The sequence below is a fragment of the Syngnathus typhle genome, unplaced genomic scaffold (assembly GCF_033458585.1).
Source record: "Syngnathus typhle isolate RoL2023-S1 ecotype Sweden unplaced genomic scaffold, RoL_Styp_1.0 HiC_scaffold_35, whole genome shotgun sequence".
Taxonomy (NCBI): Eukaryota; Metazoa; Chordata; class Actinopteri; order Syngnathiformes; family Syngnathidae; genus Syngnathus; species Syngnathus typhle.
In genome coordinates this window covers 524,441-543,292 of record NW_026871941.1, presented here as the reverse complement: position 1 = coordinate 543,292, position 18,852 = coordinate 524,441, and positions in this window count along the sequence as shown.

Genomic DNA, 18,852 nt, shown 5'->3' with positions numbered 1-18,852 from the left:
GGGTGTTTCTATTCCTCTTCAACTTCTCTCCCATACAGAGCCGCCTTTTTCACGTCACTTTCCTCTTTTCATTTTAAACGAACTGATCGCGGTGGTGCCTTTACGGGCAGTCGGAGAAATCATCGCCAACAAAAAAAATACATCCAGCCTAGTTAAGACCATACCAAAGACTATAAAAATGGGAGCCATTGCCTCCCTGCTTGGCACTCAGCATTAAGGGTTGGAATTGGGGGGTTAGATCACCAAATGATTCCCGAGCGCGGCACCGCTGCTGCTCACTGCTCCCCTCTCCCCCAGAGGATGGATCAAAATCACACGGGGATGGGTCAAATGCAGAGGACAAATTTCACCACACCCAGATGCCTGTGTGACGATCATTGGGGCTTAAAAAAAAAAAAAAAAAAAAAAGAAATTTGGGTGCGTATGGTACAGGCTTTTTTTCCAGCATCGACATGCCATTTTTAGGGTGCATATTATACATAGGGGCGCATTATACATGAAAAAAAACGGTAATTCTCTTAGCTTCTCATGTGGAATTCTTTCCCATTCTTGCTTGATGAACCGCATCAGTTGTTCAACAGTCCGGAGTCTTCCCTGTCGGAATTTATGCGCCACACATTCAATAAGAGAGACGTCTGGACTGCAAGCGGGCCAGGGAAGAACCTGGACTCTTTTACTTCGAAGCAGCGCTGTTGTAACACGTGCAGAATGTGGCTTGGCATTAAATAAGCAGCGGCGTCAATGAAAAAGACGTCGCTTGGACGGGAGCATATGTTGCTCCAAAATCTGTATGTACTTTTCAGCATTTTTGTGTTGCCTTCACAGAAATGTAAGTCACCCATGCACCCCCATACCATCACAGATGCTGGCTTTTGAACTTTGCGTTGATAACTCCGGATGGTCCGCTTCCTCTTTGGTCCGGAGGACACGACGTCCAATGTTTCCAAAAACAATTTGAAAATTGGACTCATCAGACCACAAAATACTTTTCCATTGTGCTTCAATCCATTTTACATGAGCTCAGGCCCAGAGAACCCGGCGGCGTTTCTGGATGTGGTTCATAAACGGCTTTTGGTTTGCATGGTAGAGTGTTAACCCGCACTTACTGATGTAGTGACGAACTGTATTGACTGACAGTGGTTTTCTGAAGTTTTCCTGAGCACATTTGGTGATATCCTTTACACACTCATGTCGGTTTTGAAGGCAGTGCGGTCTGAGGTATCGAAGGTCACGGTCATTCAATCTTGGTTTCCGGCCGTGTCGCTTACGTGCAGTGATTTCACCAGATTCTCTCAACTTTATGAAGATATTATGGACAGTAGATGTTGAAATCCCTGAATTCCTTGCAATGTTGCTTCGAGAAATGTTGTTCTTAAACTGTTCAACTATTTTCTCACGCCGTTGTGGACAAGGTGGTGAACCTCGCCCCATCCATGCTTGTGAATGACTGAGCATGTTTGGGGATCCTCCTTCTATACCCAATCATGGTACCCACCTGTTCCTAATTAGCCTGATCACATGTGGGATGTTCCAAATACCGTTTTTTTTCATGTATAATGCGCAAAATTTAACTAATTTGTTGTCCTAAAATCCGGGGTGCGCATTATACATGGGTACAAATAAAATAAAATAAAATTATTATTATTTTTTTTTAAATCCAGATATCATACGGAGGCCACCATTACAGATGCGCTTTCTTCTCTGCTGTTCACTTCAAACACGCTCCATACGAACACAATGCTCTCGTATCAGACGCTTGCTAGATCACCTGCTCGTTTGCTGTCACAATGTACCCTACACAAATCCGAAAATTTTCTTTGCTACTGAGTATGCTAGCGCATGCGCAGTGATACTGACCGGCAGAATAACATCCGGTTGTTCCCAAAGATGATCTTTTTTCTGAAATAATTTTACGTTCACGGACTTAAGTAGGAGTCAAAATTTGGGTGCGTATTATACATGGGTGCAGGCTTTTTTCCAGCATCAACATGTCATTTTTAGGGTGCGTATTATACATGGGGGCGCATTATACATGGAAAAAAACGGTAGGTGTTTGATGAGCTTTTCTCAGCTTTCTCAGTATTTTTCTGTCACCTTTCCCAACTTCTACTGGACGTGTTGCAGCCATGAAATTCTAAGTTCATTATTATTTGGCAAAAAACAATTACCGTTTTTTTCCATGTATAATGCGCAAAATTTAACTAATTTATCGTCCTAAAATCTGGGGTGCGCATTATGCATGGGTACAATTTTTTTAACATTTTTATTTATTATTTTTATTTTTTTTAAGAAAATCATGGTACAACAATTTTTGAAGAAAATCTTGTCACGGATGGAGTGTGGAAAGGAGCAGGGCGACCAAGTGCAGCTTGGACCAGGGTTCATTGGAGGAACTCAAAACACAGACTGGGTAAACTAACATAACTCTCTAACAAAACCAACAACAGGACTGACCGACAAAGACGTGGAACAAAAAGACAGGGTGACATTACCAAAGACAGGAACAGAAACCTGTGTTATTGTCAAATATTGTTTGTTTTTTAATCTCCATCGCGGACTGGACGTCATACGGAGGCAGTATCACTGCGCATGCGCACTATGGATCCGATGTGAATCGTCCTCTTTTCTTCTTGACTGACAATAAATGTGATAGTTTAATACAATCAGCAAATAACAAAATGCGTATTGCAGGTAATATTTTATTTCACAACACTTTGCCTTGTTCCTTTCGTCTCTGCTGTTCACTTCAAACACGCTCCATACGAACGCAATGCTCTCGTATCAGACGCTTGCTGGATCACCTGCTCGTTTGCTGTCACAATGTACCCTACACAAATCTGAAACATTTGTTGCGGTTCCGAGTCACGACGAGGGGCAAGTTTTGGTTTCCAAGGGTGTTTTTATTCCTCTTCAACTTATCTCCCATACAGAGCCGCCTATTTCACAAGTCCGCACGTCACTTTCCTCTTTTCATTAACCTAACTGATTGCGGTGGTGCCTTTACGGGCAGTTGGAGAAATCAACGCCAACAAAAAAAATACATCCAGCCTAGTTAAGACCGTACCAAAGACTATAAAAATGGGACCCATTGCCTCCCTGCTTGGCACTCAGCATTAAGGGTTGGAATTGGGGGGTTAGATCACCAAATGATTCCCGAGCGCGGCGTCGCTGCTGCTCACTGCTCCCCTCTCCCCCAGGGGATGGATCAAAATCACACGGGGATGGGCAAATGCAGAGGACACATTTCACCACACCCAGATGCGTGTGTGACGATCATTGGGACTTTAAAAAAATAAAATAAAAATAAAACTTTGGGTGCGTATTATACATGGGTACAGGCTTTTTTCCAGCATCAACATGCCATTTTTAGGGTGCGTATTGTGGTCAGGTCTAAATACCATCAGACATTTAACCACACGCTGGAAGGAAGAGGAGAAAAGAACCAGAACAGGTTTACTCGCGAGGAGAACGATAGAGAGAGGAGACTCGGTTACAATCTCCATCAATTTTGAGTTCCCCTTCCACGTGCTCTTCTATTTAATGTTTTGGTTGCCCTGGTTACAGAGGCGTTGCTACACTAAAGCGAGGGGAGATTGTGTCTGTAGCAACGCTGATTAGCAAAAGAATGTAGTGTGGTGTGAATTAGCACTTCATTGTCGGCCCGTGACCCCCGCAGAGTTTGTCCATCTGTTCTTCTCCAGTTGTTGGCCGAGTCGTCCGCGAATGAGATCAGATAACTTCAATTGCCGCTTTCCTGTGGAACAATGCAACTAGACCTTTGCTAGACTTTATCTACTTAGTAAATTAACACGCAATAACAAGAGTGACTTGTCCTAAACACTTGAACAAGACTTGAGTAAATATGGGATAACTTGTACTAGAGATGCACCGATCCGACTTTTTCAGTTCCGATACCGATACCGATGCCGTGGCTTTGCGTATCGGTCGATACCCGATACCGATCCGATATTATGGTTGACTTAACAAGCTACATAACTCTACATGTGGAACAGAAAAGACCAAAGGCAATGGCATCAGGCAGACTACACAGTTCTTTGCTCTAAATTAGGGGTGTCCAAACTAACGGTCCAGTTTTTATTGGCCCGCAGCAAATTCTGAAAACATAATTGAATATGGCCCGCACAAGAAGCTTGAGCTCAGCTTCTCAGTTTCCACACTAGATGGAGCCCGCCACACAAAGCGTTTGACGTCCCATTAACACCCCCCCCGGAAGAGAAGCGAACATGCAGCGTTTGACATCCGATTAGCCTCCGCCCCCCCCCCCCCCCCCATTCGGGAGAGAAGCGAACGCGCAGCCTTTGACGTCCCATTAGCAACCCGAAGAGAAGCGAACGCGCAGGGTTTGACGTCCGCTTAGCAACCCGGGGAAGAGAAGCGAACGTTCGCTCCATGTTTGCGTTTGTTTAGAAAACTCTCGTGGCATGCGGCACACGTGCTGCTGGCGTATGACGTAGGCCGCGTCCCAATAGATTAAGGAAAGTATCGGCTCACAGATCGGCTGTATTTTCCAATGCCCGATCCATCTATTTTGTTGATATCGGGGCCGATATCCGATCCAGATATCGGATCGGTGCATCTCTAACTTGTACGCAACCACTTCAAACTGTGTTTAACACTTAATAAAGAAAAACAGTTCTGATCAACAACAATCTATAAACCAAACCTACAGTTAACTAAAAGGAATGGAGTTTCTTTCAACCAAATAAGAACATTTCGCCTATGCAAATAAGCTCTGCTCATTGTTAGTGAAGGCCTCTTACAGGAACAAAAACACACAGATAACATAAGGACAGGAAGGACACATATGGCTGACAGGGATCAAAAGACATCCCTGTCACTAAAGAGGAAGAACGTAGATAAAAGGAAAGCCATAAACTCGTAAATGACAAGGCTTTACTTAAATTATTCTAACAATTGTACATGGGGGCGCATTATACACGGAAAAAAAACGGTAATCTAGCTAGGTTATTTATTACAGGTTACATTCCAACATAATCATACGATCAAGATAATCTGGAAAACCCTGACAGCCCGGGTGTCCTGGCTGAAGAGTCAGCATGGTTCCATCTAAAGTGAGTGAAAGAAGCCAGTTTTCAACCAGTCTCAAATCAGGTACCACAACATAATTGCAGCGCAAAATCGTTTTAATGTGTCATGGACTTTGCACAGGAACCAGCAATGACAAGAAATAGTAGAAGAAGCTGTTTCCACCCAGTCTCGAACTGGGGATCTTTCACGTGTTAGGCCAAGGGTCGGCAACCCAAAATGTTCAAAAAGCCATGTTGTCCCCGCCCCCCACAAAAAAAACATACCTGTCTAGAGCGGTAAAAATCTAAAAACCTTTTATAAGGCAATATAGACTGTCAATACATGACCTGTATGCCTACTATTAAAATAATTAAGTAGGCTACAAATACAAAGCAACAAAGTGACGCAAAACGTTGCCCCTGGATAGCCGGCAGACTTTGTTGTGCAGCAGAAGATCGGCATATTCGCTCTCAACTTCATCTAGCAATCCACGGAACTGATGGTGGTTTACTGCTTTTGCGATTATTTTCTTCCCAATTTGGATGACAAGGTTCATTACCTCCATACACTCTGGTGGGAATGTTTACGCACACAACGCCTCTTGGTGCACTATGCAATGGAATGCAAGCAAATTTCGATCCAATGCTTTCTGTCGTAAAGTCACAAACTTTTGCGATCCTCTCAAACTCTGTGTGCCGTCTGTAGCGTCTGAAATCAAGTGGCCAGTGTGTATCGCTGTCATCTAAACACTGCAGCACAGCCTCGCAGATGTCCTCCCCCCGTTTTTGGCCTTTTAGTTGTCTAAATTTCTTCTTGCGGCCCATTAGAGTTCACGTCCCTGCATAGCAGAGCTGTCTGTTCGATATCGGTCATGTCACACGACTCATCACAGGCAATTGAGAAAGGTGGAGCTGAAATGGGGAGCTTTCGAAGCTGCAACTTCAGACTTGCATGAACTCACTGACACTGTCACATCATACATCAGTTTTTGTGAGGATCTGTGTGTGCAGACTAAGACCTTCTGCATGTACAACAACGACAAACCTTGGTTTACATCGAACCTCAGGAGGCTGCGCAAAGTCAAGGAGGAGGCCTACAGGAGCGGCGACCGCGAGCTGTTCAGGCAGACCAGAAACACACTGAACCGAGAGGTCAGGAAAGCCAGGAGGTGCTACGGGGAGAACCTGAAGACACACTTCTCTGCCAATCCTGATCCCTCAACGGTGTGGAAAGGTCTGCAGAGCATCACGGACTACAAGAAACGAACCCCGTCCTGTAGAGAGCCCAAGGCTTGCTAACCAGCTAAACAAGTTCTACTGCAGGTTTGATCGGTCCTCCCACACAACTCCTCCGGCAGCACAATCTACATACTCACCTCTCCCCACAACTGCTCTGTCCACACCTGTATCATCGTTTTCACCCACTCACTCTCTTGCATAGGCCGCGTCCGCACTCCAGGTCCGCCAGGAGGAAGTGCGCCAGATGTTCCGGAGACAAAAGACCAGGAAGGCACCAGGCCTAGACGGCGTGTCACCTTCCTGCTTGAAAGTCTGCGCTTTGCACGGATCTTCAACCATTCTCTGGAGCTGTGTGAGGTGCCCTCGTGCTTCAAGAGCTCCACCATCGTTCCAGTGGCCAAGAAGCTCGCCATCACAGGTTTGAATGACTATAGACCCGTCGCACTGACATCTGTGGTCATGAAATCGTCCGAGAGGTTAGTGCTGAACCACCTGAAGGAGGTCACGGGCCCCCTGCTTGACCCCCTCCGGTTTGCCTACCGGGCAAACAGGTCAGTGGATGATGCGGTCAACATGGGACTGCACTACATCCTGCACCACCTGGACACCCCAGGAACGTACGCCAGGATCCTGTTTGTCACACAACTCATCACAGGCAATTGAGAAAGGTGGAGCTGAATTGATGTCCTTGATACATGAGTATCATGAACTCATGCCCTTCTTAACATCTAAGGCCCCATCCCTGAAGATGAGGGGCCAAGTGTACTCAGCCTGCGTCAGAAGTGGTATGACGTACGGAAGTGAGGCATGGGCCCTGAAAACAGAACACAAAGACAAACTAAACAGATCAGAAATGAGGATGATCAGATGGATGTGTGGTGTGTCAATGAGGGAGGAAAAGACCAGTGCAGAGCTGAGAAAGAAGATGGCAGTGGAGGCCATAGTGGATGAGGTGAGGAGAGGCAGACTGCGATGGTACGGACATGTAGTGAGGAAGGACGAGAACGACTGGGTGAAGAAAGTTATGTCGTATAACGTAGAGGGGACAAGACCCAGTGGCCGACCGAAAAAAAACCTGGCAGACGACCGTGGCAGCCGACATGAAGGCACTCGGCATCAACCACGAGATGGCCATGGACCGTTCCCGGTGGAAGAAAGCCATATCGAGAATCCAGTCCAACCCAGCGGCGACTGGAAAGCGGACTTTAAACCGATGATGATGACGATGATGATGATTTGCTGATTGGTAATATTGTTTGCCATTCGAATTACCATTTCGTTCACTGATTTTGCTGAGAGAGGCAGGTCTTTAATTTTTGGAATGATCTCGGTTTTGTTTTTGAAGTCCGAAAATAGGCACTGATATTTTAACGAATGAGTCCTTCATCGGCCATCGGTGAATGGTTTTCCGCGCTTTATTATCTCCCGGGCTGCAACAAAACTTGCAGCAGTCGTAGAGTTTGGAGATGCAATCTATTTCTTGAACCTGTTTTTTCGTTCCTCAAATTGCACCTTTCCTCTCAGTTCCAACTGGGTGATCGGCAGCAAATTTAGCATGCTTTAGCTGAAAATGTCACTCCAAATGGATCTTTTTGTTATATTTGACAACTTCTCATTGCAAATCCAACATTCGGGCAATCCTTCAGCATTGGTAATAAAAGCAAATAGTTGAGTCCATTCTTTCTTAAACCCTCTGTTCTTATCAGCAATCTTTCTCTTTTTGCCTTTAGAATCCATGGCCCGTCACTCAAACACCTGTTTGTTTACAACTCGCCTGTGCTGTGTCGCTTGCTATGACGCAATTTTGCGCCATTCTAAAATTCTGTATTTTTAATATATTCACAACTACATACATTTTCTACAGAATAAGAATGTTTGTGTCATCATTACCATCTAAAAACATATATTAAAAAAAACATATTTTTCCATTTTTACGCATTTTCGCAAGAGCTACAGGGAGCAGCTAGGATTGTGCTAAAGAGCTGCATGAGGCTCTGGAGCCGTGGGTTGACAACCCCTGAACTAGCCCCATTTAATCTGAGGTGCATGTCAAATGGGCTATCAATTGCAATGAAACGGCTTGAGTTAATTGACCTTGGGTCTCTTTCGTCTGCTATTTTGATTCTCATCATACATAAAACATCACTTAAATCTGCCATCATGCGTTACCTATTGCGCCACTTGCCCTACAACACTGTATTGACTGTAAACTTGTGTGGAAAACTGTCATTGTCCAAAGGAAGGCTGTTTAGCAACAGTGACCAGCAGACAAATTCAACAAGGTAATTTGATTATGGAATAACCCGTATTCGAACCGAACAAGGAAACAAATCGAAAGGAACCAATCAGATGGCCCGAATCCAAGCACGGTGGATGGCGGCGGTGGTAAACAGTGATATTTGAGAAGTAAATGTAAGTTCATAGGATTTGCAGACAGTGTGGAATCATTATTTCAACAAAAGTAGGCAGGTGCATACATTTGGGCACCCCAAGAGAAAAATGACATCAATATTTAGTAGATTCTCCTTTTGCAGAAATAACATCCTATAAACCAGGGGTCCTGAACCTGGAATCGGTCAAACTAGGGGTTCGGTGAGTCGGTCTCAGGGGTTCAGCAGAGCCTCTACTAGGGAGGTCCGAACACACCTGATTTATCAATTTGTGATAACGCATATCTGAACCGGTCTCGTAAAGGCAAAAGCAGAAGTCACACTGATTTGCTCGTATGTCATTTGACGTGAATTCATGCATTATGTTGGTTTTATTCTTTGAACAAGGTGATGTTCATGCACGGCTCATTTTGTGTGCCAGTAAAAAACATCTATGTCTTGAATTTGAAAAAAATATATACATTTTTTTCACTAACGAGGGGTTCGGTGATTGTGCATATGAAACTGGTGGGATTCGGTACCTCCAACAAGGAACCACTGCTCTAAACACTTCCGAAAGCTTCCAATGAGAGTGTGGATTCTGGTTGAAGGAATATTGGACCATTCTTCTTGACAAATCGTTAACTCCAATAAACTTCATTTCACTTCTCAAATATCACTGTGTCTGTCTGCTATATGATATATTTAACTGAAATTGCTGATCCGAACAGCCAAGGATTTATAAAGAAAATGTTGAAATTGATTGGGGTGCCCAAACTTTTGCATACGACGTATATGTATATGACTAAAGATTTGAGGTCCAACCGGGACTAAAACTGAGATCACTGGATTTAGAGTCTAGAGCGCTCATGGAACCCTCAAGTGTAGGGAAGCATACAATTTCATGGGGCAGCACACAAGCTATCACCATTTCGCAAATTTTTCCCAGCTAAATGACAAACAATTTCAGGTCCCACCGTGACTTGAACTCAGATCACTGGATTCAGAGTCCAGAGTGCTCACCATTACACCATAGAAGCCTGGCAGTGACAGAAGGAGGAGCATACTTTTTCTGAGCACAATGCACTCACTAACTGTCAGGTTTATTTCAATAACTGAATAACTATTAAGAGAAGAGCAACAGCAAACAAACCAGAAGTGAGACAGAATATTAAGTCTTTTCTCGCGAGGAGAACGATAGAGAGAGGAAACGGTTACAATCTCCATCAATTCTTAGTTCTCCCTCCACGTGCTCCTCTATTTAATGTTTTGGTTGCCCTGGTTACAGAGGCGTTGCTACACTAAAGGGAGGGGAGATTGTGTCTGTGGCAACGCTGATTAGCTAAGGAATGTAGTGTGGTGTGAATTAGCACTTCATTGTCGGCCCGTGACCCCCGCAGAGTTTGTCCATCTGTTCTTCTTCAGTTGTTGGCCGAGCCGTTCTCGAGTGTGATCAGATAACTTGAATTGCCGCTTTTCCTGTGGAACAATGCAACTAAACCTTGGCTAGACTTTATCTACTTAGTAAATTAACAGTCAATAACAATGAGTGACTTGTCCGAAACACTTGAACAAGACTTGAGTAAATATGGGATAACTTGTACGCAACCACTTCAAACTGTGTTTACCTCTTACAGGAACAAAAACACACAGATAACATAAGGACAGGAAGGACACATATGGCTGACAGAGATCAAAAGTCACTAAAGAGAAAGAACCTAGATGAAAGGAAAGCCATAAACTCATAAATGACAAGGCTTTACTTAAATTATTCCAACACTAACTCAGGTGCTCATTTTACAAAATTGACAGAAGTAGTGGAGGCAGGGCTTACACACTCATAGGGCTGTCCACAAAGTACTGAATTGGAATTTCCAAATTTGTGTTCCATGTAAATGACTACAAATTGGAAGTTCCACCAAGACTTGAACTTGGATTGCTAGATTCAGAGTGCTCATAATCACACCATGCCAACATTGATTAATTGATTGATTGAACATTTATTGATCCCGGGGGTGGGCAAATTCAGGCCCAATCAGAATCCATACCACAGAGCGGGTATACAAAAGACACAGATGGCATGAGCGCAACTCAATAGGCTCTCATAAGGCTGCCACACAACATCGCCACAAAGAAAGCCAGTAAGTGCGAAAGATAAAAGCCATCAAAGCAAAGGAAAAAAAGTAACCGGCCAACCAGCACCCCTCAATATCAAAGAACACCCCAAAACACACAAAATAGCCTCCATGGGGTCCATAAACAGGTGTAAAGACAGTCCAGTTCAACGGCGCCCAATGGACCGTGGTCGTGAATTGGTGAAAACATCACAAAACAGGCAAACGTGTGAGCAGCGTCCTGGGCACGTGCAGATGGACACCACGGGGCTAGCACGGCGAAAGTCGTTGGTTCTGACGAGCACGAGGCTGCGAGGCCAAGGCGAGGGACCCGTCAGCACCGGCCGGATAGAGTTACGCCGGTCACATGTGATTACTTTATCAAATACTATATGGCTCCTGTTTGCCGAGGTGTCCCTGGCACACTTTGCAAAGCAGACAACACTGACGAATAGATTTAGAAAATGTTGTTTCCACCCAGTCTCAAACAGGGGGTGTTTCGCGTCTTAGAAGAACATGATGACCACTACGCTATGGAAACTGCTGTGACCTCCAAAGCGTTTTGAAAAGCCTGGCAAAAGTTCAACAAAAGTGAGTGAGGAAGAAAGCAGGCACTTATGAACATTTTGATTTGCTTTTCAAAACTGTGCCAGCAAAAGCAATTTTTCCATACAAAGAAATAAACTCCACGTCGAGAAATTGAAGCCCGATTTGCCGAGCCCAGGCTGAGTCGTTTCGCTAAAGGGTACCTGATTTGAGACTGGGTGAAAACCAGGTTTCGCACTTTTCTTTAACTTTTGCCAGGCTCTTCAAAAGGCTATGTGTCAGCGCAGTTTCCATGGTGTAGTGGTTATCACATTCCCTCACACGCTGAAGGTCCCTGGTTGGAAACAAGTCTTATGATCCTTTTGATTTTAGACTCCGCGTCGGGGAATCGAGCCTCAGTTTGCCGAGCCGAGGCCGTGAATAGTATAGCTAAAACGGCCTGTTGCGTTTTGTTCAAGATGTCCATTGTTAAGCAAGGAAAACAAAAATGTGGAGTAACAGTTTTTGTAACAGATATTAGGTTTTTTAATGGCAGATGAAACAACAACGTCAAACTTCAGATCAGAAGGGTTTATATTGACCAAAAGCAGGAACTAGGAAGGGAACGGAAGGGAAGGATAAGGTCTGTTCTGTTATCACCTGAATGTCCTGTTATTTACTGACTGTTTTGTGACTATGTGTCATGGAACTTAACTGAGCTCTGTGTGCCGTGTCTGTGCTCACTGCCTATGTGTAAGTGAAAGTCACAAAGCTCTGTATGCTGTGTCTGTGCTCTGATTGAGCAACTATGTTTGGGTAAATTATTCACACATTGATTTATATGTTTGTATAAACTAATAAGAGTATCTGCATATTGCTGTTGCTCCCTCTTCAGGCCCTAAACTGATCGACATTCAATTCCATCCATTCTGTCCATTATCTGTACTGCGGGGGGTCGCAGGCGTGCTGGAGCCTATCCCAGCAGTCATCGGACAGTAGGCGGGGGACACGTTATAACTGGTTGCCAGACAATCGCAGGGCACACAGAGACAACAATCATTCACACTGGCACTCACACCTATGGGCAGTTTGGATTACTAAATCGGCTGACCAAGCATGTTTGTGTGATGTGGGAGGAAAACCCGGGGAAAACATACGCAGGCACGGGGAGAACCTACTCCACACAGGGAGCACCTGCCCTCACCTTTGGTCCAGTAAGTAAGGTCCACCACTGTAGCAGATGTTTCCATAGTGTAGTGATTATCACGTTTGCCTAACACGCGAAAAGTCCCCAGTTCGTGACTGGGTAGAAACAGCTTCGTTACATTCCGATTGGTAGCGAATATGACATGGACCTGAGGACTGCATTTCAGTGATTATTCTGATATCATAGCCGGTTTTGACGTGTCCTTTCAGGGTCATAATTGTGTCTACCGCTGCCAGGCCTAAAACAAAATGGGAACGCCTAAGGGAGTTTTGCCAAGATGAATTAGGAAGAACTTTATGAAATAAAGTTGATGTTTTAACGTGGTTGGATGTAATGTCTGGAAGCTTGTGTCAGGGTTTTCCCAAACTATCTTGATCTATGATTATGTTGGAATGTATATAACCGGTAATAAATAACTTAGGTGGATTAGTTTTATGCTTACGTTGGTATGTATCCGGTAATAAACCACCTAGCTCTGTCCCATCCTAAACAATGTCGTAAAACATCCCCTGCTCTGTTTACCTAGAAGTCAAGAGCTTTAACTTGTTTATTCAGTCTACTGTCACCCCCACCCTTTTCCTCTTAATAAAGATGCTCTTGTGGGAAGGGAGATCAGACTTCATTCGACCATCGCTGTAAGCACAGCGACGAGTGAACTCTCTTGACTCCTGTGTGGTTCTTGCAAAATAAGTTAGAGTGAGAACCACTCTAACAGCTTGTGTTCAACAGAAGGCTGTTTGGTAACAAAGTCAAATTTATTTATATAGCACATTTCATACACAGAGGCAATTCAAAGTGCTTTACAAAAAAAAATTATTGAAAGCAGGTGAAGCAAAGCATAGCATTTACCGTATTTTCCGCCCTATAAGGCTCACCTAAAAACCTATTTTTTTATCAAAAGTCGACAGTGCGCCTTATAGTCCGGTGCGCCTTATATATGGATCAAGTGATGAATTTGTTGATCCATACTGGTTGTACACAGTGCTCTCCCAAAATGTTTTAGTACGTTTTAGTACGACTACTAAATCACAAGGTCGCATCGCTTCCCAACATTACGGTAACTGTAGTCAGGGGGCGTCACCGAATAGCTGTTGTACCCGCGAGGCTATTTCATTTCAAAATAGGCTGCTGCGGTAATGTTTCGAGTAAATATACGGATCGATATGGAAGGGAAACATAGGTAAGTAGTACCAATGCGCTAGATCGAACTTTAGTCAGTTCTGATCATTTTATAGGAGATCGTTTGAGAAACGCGATTGTTTACACTTTGCTGAGGCTCATGGGAGATTGCGAGCTGAGGCTCATAGGAAATTGCGGATGGCTAATGCTATAACAATAGCTGCTATACGCGCGAGGCTATTTCATGTCAAAATAGGCTGCTCTGTTCATGTTTCGAGTAAATCTACGGATCGATATGGAAGGGAAACATAGGTAAGTAGTACCAACGCGTTAGATCGAACTTTAGTCAGTTCTGATCATTTTGTGGGAGATCGTTTGAGAAACGCGATTGTTTACACTTTGCTGAGGCTCATGGGAGATTGCGAGCTGAGGCTCATAGGAAATTGCGGATGGCTAATGCTATAACGATAGCTGTTATACGCGCGAGGCTATTTCATGTCAAAATAGGCTGCTCTGTTCATGTTTTGAGTAAATCTACGGATCGATATGGAAGGGAAACATAGGTAAGTAGTACCAATGCGTTAGATCGAACTTTAGTCAGTTCTGATCATTTTATAGGAGATCGTTTGAGAAACGCGATTGTTTACAGAGGGCTCGTTGGTTATTGGCTAGTGGGTGCATACCGCAACCCTAGTCAACCTCATTTTGTTGCCGTAAAGCTTCTATTTTATGTGCCTTATAGTTCGGTGCGCCTTATATATGGACAAAGTTTTAAAATGGGCCGTTCATTGAAGGTGCGCCTTATACCCAGGGGCAATTTGAGGGGGGACGTTTGTTAGCCTGTTAATGGTGGCAAAGAGAGTACGAGCGTCACTTGTGATTTTGTTGATTATGTCAGCAAAGAAAGATTGTCAAGTCAAGTCAGGTTTATTTGTATAGCCCCAAATCACAAGCAGTCTCAAAGGGCTTCACATAGACAGAAATTGACAATTATTCTCAAAGCATCCCCTGATCTTAAGCTCCCAAAAGGGCAAGGAAAAACTTAAAAACCCCTAGCAGGGGAAAATGAGAAACCTTGAGAAGGGACCACAGATGGAAGGATCCCCCTTTCAGGATCACCAGGTTGAAATGGATGCAGAGAGGGCACAAATGATACAACATGAAAACAATTAAATAAAAAGTGGATGTCCATGTCACAGCAGAGGGCTGCCGAAGGAGCCCTCAATTGTCCTGGCAGTGCTCTTCGAGGAGGTTGAGCTGCAGTTCCCCTATCCTGAATTGGCCCACGAGAATCCAGATAGCCGCTGTCAGCATGGGTGCCACCTAACCACCTCCCCGGCCGGGGAGGGGGGAGGGAGGGGGTGGAGAGGGAGAGAAAACAAACTCCAGCCGAATCGGCCACTACAGGTTAGTTAAAGGCCATGTCATAGAAATGTGTCTTTAAACGTGTCTTAAATGTTTCTACTGAGGTAGCAGTCCTAATATCCATTGGTAGGGCATTCCAAAGCTCTTGAGCCCGAATAGAAAATGCTCTAGAGCCTGCAGACATTTTCTTAGCCCTCGGTGTCGCTAAAAGGGTAGCGTTTTGCGAACGAAGGTTACGAGACGGAACATAAGGAACAACTAGGTCGACGAGATATGAAGGCGCTAAGCCATGCAGCGATTTATAGGTTAATAGAAGAACCTTGAAGTCACATCTTAAATGGACCGGGAGCCAATGTAAGTTGGCTAGTATTGGGGTAATGTGATCAAATTTTTTTGTCCGAGAGAGCAGCCTTGCAGCGGCATTTTGTACTAACTGTAGACTTTTGATGCGGGACTTAGGAAGACCCGAAAATAGTACATTACAGTAGTCCAGGCGCGACGTGACGAACGCATGTATAATAGTTTCCGCATCACCGGTCGAGAGGATCGGACGAATCTTTGCAATATTACGAAGGTGAAAAAACGCAATTCTGGTTATATTCTTAATGTGCTTTTGAAAGGAGAGAGTTTGGTCAAATATTACCCCGAGATTAGTTACAGTATCGCTTTGAGTGATAGTACGGTTATCTATAGTTATAGCGGTTTCCTTGAATAAGTGTTGATAACGAGTTGGACCAATTATCAACATCTCAGTTTTATCTGGGTTAAGACGAAGGAAGTTGAGAGACATCCATTGCTTGATCTCCGCAAGGCACTTCTCAAGATTACAACAATCCCGCGGATCTGTCATTGATAACGGCATATATAATTGGGTGTCATCCGCATAGCATTGAAAACTAATATTATATTTATGTATTATGTCCCCAAGCGGAATCATATAAATATTAAAAAGAATTGGTCCGAGAACCGATCCCTGTGGGACACCACATGTAACATTATAGAGCTCCGAGGACGAATTGCCATGGACCACTCGGTGCGTCCTGTTTGATAGATAGGAATGGAACCAGCCTAGTGCTGACCCTGAAATACCAACACAAGTTTTAAGACGCCCTAATAAAATATCGAAGTCTACAGTGTCGAAGGCAGCACTAAGATCGAGTAGTAACAGTACAGACGAAATGTTTGAATCCATAGCTACGAGGAGATCATTAGTCACTTTAGCAAGTGCTGTCTCAGTGGAATGATTAGCTCTAAAACCAGACTGAAAAGTGTCGTATCGATTATTGGCGACCATGTAATCAATAAGCTGCTGCGCTACTACTTTTTCAAGAAGTTTTGCTATGAATGGGAGGTTTGAAACTGGCCTATAATTACTGAGACAGTCCGGGTTAAGATTTGGTCGCTTAAGTAACGGTTTAATGATAGCGGTTTTAAAGGCTGTTGGCACTATCCCAGAGGAGACAGACAGATTGATTATATTTAAGACGGACGGTCCTAAAATTTGAAATAATTCTTTAAGTAGTTTGGCTGGAAGAGGGTCGAGTAAACATGTTGTTTGTTTAGCCGCACTAACAATTTGTGTAAGCCTTTCAAGAGACACGCTTTTAAAAGTTGAGAGGGTTGTTGCATGATCATCAGCGTTGGTAAACGGCGTACTCGACCGAGCGATTGGAATGCTATTCTTTATCTCATCCCTAATGGATTCAATCTTTTGAGCAAAGAATTTCATGAACTCGTCAGCTGAGTGGAAGGAACTATCGGTGGTCGGCTGGCGCAGAGTCAGCTTTGCCACTGTATCAAATAGGTGTTTTGGATTGTTTTTATTGAGATTAATAACTTGCGAAAAATATCGAGTTTTTGCTAAGATAAGCGCATCTTTATATTTCACGAGGCTATCCTGCCATGCCTGATGGAAAACCTCAAGTTTGGTTAGACGCCATCTGCGCTCATGCTTTCTACATAATTGCTTAAGCGTACGCATTTCATCTGTGAACCACGGAGTAGGCACTCTACGGCGAGTTTTCAGACGTAACGGCGCCAGAGTCAATGGCATTTAACAATGTCGCATTGAATTCATTTGTAAGATTATCAATAGAGCCGGCGTATGTGAGAAAATTAGTGGTTGCCGGCGACAGTATTTCAGATAGCGCAGTTGCAGTCATGGAGTTGAAATGACGGCTCCTATAATGCTGATTGCTCTCTTGTCTTTGACAAGGAACTAGAATTTCAAACTTTATTAAGTAATGATCAGACAAAACAGTAGTGTATGGCAGTACTGCTATATTTGAGGTTGCAAGTCCTCGGGATAATACCAGATCTATGGTATTTCCATTCTTATGCGTTGCTGCCTGTACAGCTTGCGTAAAACCAAAGGTATCAGTTAAAGTCTGAAACGCCGAAGTAAGTGGCTCTGACGGTAAATTCATGTGGATGTTGAAATCGCCCATGATAATTATATTATCCGCATTGGTTACTAGATCAGCCACAAATTCTGAAAATTCATCCAGGAAGCCAGAGTAAGCCCCGGGTGGACGGTAAATAACAACAAGATAAAATGACGGTAAAGCGGTGGATCGGACAATGAGAACCTCAAATGTTTTAAATACGTTGATCGAACGAGGCCTAAAACTAAGCTCGGAATTCGAGATGAGGGCGACACCCCCACCCTTTTTTCGAGGACGCGCCACATGCGAGCTCACAAAATTTGGAGGCGAGGCCTCATTAAGCGGCATCAGTTCATTAGGTTTTAACCAGGTCTCGCAGAGACCAAAAGCGTTTAGATTATGTTCTGTGATGAGATCATTAACGAGAATGGCTTTCGTATGAAGCGATCTAATATTCATAAAACCAAGTTTAAGTGTAATTGGTCGATCCGGGTGCGTATTTATCGAAGGATATTTATACGAAATGCGAGTAAGATTGTGTTCTCTAAGCCTGACATCACCTCTCAAATGTTTGTTAGCGCGGTGGGCTGATACGACCGTGGGAATCTGATAGTAAATATTTGTTACACGTGTAGAATTATCTGAAACCGGCACCGTTTCCTCAGCAAAACCGGTCGGGGTGGAGTGATTGGATTTGTCTACTACCCCAGTAGAAAGTGCGTTTATGTGTACTGTCGCACTATTCAAACTATCACGCTCTAGTCTACACAAGGAGCTATGTGCATGCTGGGAGTCTAGCCTAGCGCTAGTTAACTTTATCTTAACAGACTCCAAACCCATCCTGACAGGTGGTCTAATCACCTGTGACCCGGCCTGCTCTAAAGTGACCTGTCATGTGTGGCTCAAACAGTAATCTATATTCCTAGAAAGAGTGAAGGCGCCTTCACGGTTAGGGTGAAGGCCGTCCTTCCTCAGCAGGCCGGGGCGGCCCCAGAAGGAAGGCCAGTTATCTATGAAATACAGTCCCTGCTTCTTACAGAACCCAGCCATCCATCGATTAAGGGAGACTAATCTACTAAGCCTCTCATCAGTGCCTCTCCCAGGCAGGGGGCCAGAGACAAATACTCGATGCCGACTCATCTTTCTAGCGAGATCACAAGTCCTCGCTATGTTTCTCTTTGTGATCTCCGACTGCCTCATCCTAACATCATTGGAGCCGACGTGTATCACTATGTCCGAGTAGCTAGTGTTGATGGAACTACGCTGTTGACTAGACCTATTGCGAGTCAGCTCCCTAAGATTAGCTTCTATGTCGGGTGCTCTGCCCCCAGGAATACACATTACCGTGGCTGGATTTTTAAGCGTAATATTTCGGGTAATGGAGTCACCTATGACCAAAGTGCGAGGGCCAGTAGACCGAGATGACTTTGGACGGCTATGCGTCTTACCTGGCTCATCGCGATTAGCAAGCCGCTTGGGGCT